This window comes from Zingiber officinale, chromosome 1B, assembly GCF_018446385.1.
Source record: "Zingiber officinale cultivar Zhangliang chromosome 1B, Zo_v1.1, whole genome shotgun sequence".
In the NCBI taxonomy this organism is placed as follows: Eukaryota; Viridiplantae; Streptophyta; class Magnoliopsida; order Zingiberales; family Zingiberaceae; genus Zingiber; species Zingiber officinale.
In genome coordinates this window covers 12,000,770-12,003,325 of record NC_055986.1, presented here as the reverse complement: position 1 = coordinate 12,003,325, position 2,556 = coordinate 12,000,770, and positions in this window count along the sequence as shown.

The following is a 2,556-nucleotide window of genomic DNA, read 5'->3' as shown; positions in this document are numbered from 1 at the left end:
ATTATTTTATAGGCATCGAAAGGATTGTGGACCCAATCAAATTGGACCACATTTGCGGTCAAATCTAGGGCTAAACGAGACGATCAAGCTTTGAAGCGTTATAGATCGTTCATTCGAGATCGGAGCAGATTTAAGTCATCCATTGAAGATCTGACCCATCTAACCTAATGAGGAGTAGATCTCAACCGTAGATAAAGATCTAGAGGTTTTGATTCAGATCTGAGTTCATCCTACCGTTAATTAAGTCTCGAAGAAATCTGGAGCGTTGGATCAGATCTGAGGTTGATTTAAAAGCTTTGAGAAGCTACAGTGCTCCAGAGCTCACGATTTTCCACTGTACCTCCGTCTTCTTCCTCTTCGTTTCTGCGGTATCAGCTTCCACACTCCAGATCCAAGGACGAACTCCTTCACCGACGGCGAGCTTTGAACCATCCGGCGACCATCAATCAAGAAGAAAGGCACGAATTGAGGGCGTTCTCTGTTTCATGTTCTCGATTCCGTGAAGTCCATCATCAGTAGAATTGAGGGTGTTCTCCGTTTTGTTGATGGCAATCTTTGGATGCTGGCTAATTCAGGCAATGCGAGCTTGAAGAGGGCGTTCCCCACAAGCTATGAACAATGTTGAATGAGCTGGAATTCAGGCAATGCGAGCTTGAAGAGGGCGTTCCCCACAAGCTATGAACAATGTTGAATGAGCTGGAATTCAGATCTTCACCGTCGGTTGCTTGATGGGCGTTCCCGATGGCATTTCTGCTTCACGACAGAGAGAAGGAGTTTGGACTAGGGTTTGGGTGTTTAATACATCTTCCATTTTGTTTTATTTTTGAATTCTTATACTTTTATTCAGATCTGATATATGATTCCTAGTTTTGCAATTCAGATTTTATTTTTTAGTTTTGCTACTTGTTTTCTTTGAACATTTGCAATCCAAACCATGTTTAGATACTAACTTAGTTTGCAATCTATTTCTAGTTTTGAATTTCATGTTTTGATTTCCACAAGTACAAGTTAGTTTCGATTTAAAAAATTTAGAAAACATTTGTTCAATGCATTGGATTTATTATCACTGTAATGAAAATTTTCATTTTGGATGTTTAACATGAACTGATTGTTAACCTCAGTTAATTGTTATGGATCATGTGAGGGATTGAATAATTCACTAGTTGAAGAATTTGATTCAAAGATGCTTGATTAATGCTAAACTGATAAAACAAAAGTGAAGAATGTTTGGAGAAGATTAGCTTTCCTTTGGTTCTATTCTTGATTAAATTAGTTCACTTTTGAGACTTAGATGAATTTCGTTTGTAATGTGAATCAAAAGGAAGTGCCTAATTGACCTTGTTAATAAGAGAGTTCAACTTGAATCAATTCTAGAATTAACACACATTTACTAGAATCCTTGGAAAAATACGACTTGGGACTCGTTGCTACCACACTTGTCTTAATTTTAATGAGTTCCTAATCTTTATTAATTTGATGTGCCACGTGACATGCAAAAAGGTCAACACCAAATTTTGGCGCCGTTGCAGGGGAATCATTACTAGTAGAGTGTGTTTATTTTAGATTGGATTTGATTGATTTTATTGTTAGCATCTTGATTGATTTGATTGCTATTCTTTTTGTATTTTCATGTTGGCTTATTCTTGAATTGTTAAGTGCTTTAAATGTTCATATTTTCATGTGTTTGAAACTTTATGCTCTTGAATCTTCTAACATTGATTGTTAGTGTGTAGTGTAAGAACAGGAGATTTCAGAAGCATGGATCCATATTTTCAGAATTTTGGAGGTGGAATGGAGAATCAGTATTTTCAGCCTGAATATCAAATTTACCCAACTATGGATCAACAAAATAGGTATGAATCAGGTATGAAAGTGCACAAGCACAATTTATTGAGTCATATCCAGCCTATCAGAATTCATATGAGTTTCAAGAGGTTTCGACATCTTCTTTGCAACATCCTTATCAACGAACTATCCTCAGATGGATGAACCAACATGGAAATTAAAGGAAATTATGCAACAAATGAGTGAGCATCAATAGAATCAATTCTCAAGGATACAGAATATACAGAGTCAGTTAGATCAAATTGCATCATCCATCAACCAGTTACAGACATGAAGCGCCAGTGAAGAGATGGATTGTGGAGATCTTGTCAGGCCTGACACTACATCTACTACTTCACTAGATTCTTTAAGTACTTTTTATTGTTATGATGATGTAGTTGATCATACTTTTGATTCTACTGATATGGTTGCTTTAGATGTTGGAAATGATGTAGGTATTGATGTTGAAGATGATTTAAGTGTAGGGGAATGCTTACTGGAAGCATTACCTCAAGAATCACTAAGAATAGAGGATGTAAGTGTAGGGTCTTGTGCAATGGATCCAAGTACCCAAGAATCACCACATGAAGTTGTACATTTACCAAAACTAGAGCCTGAGCCATTACTTGATGAGAAAGAGGTAACAAACACCACTTTAGGTATCTTTCAACATGATAAGGTTAGTATTTCTTGTGATTTTCGAAGAAATTTCTGTAAGGTACCTATTTTTGA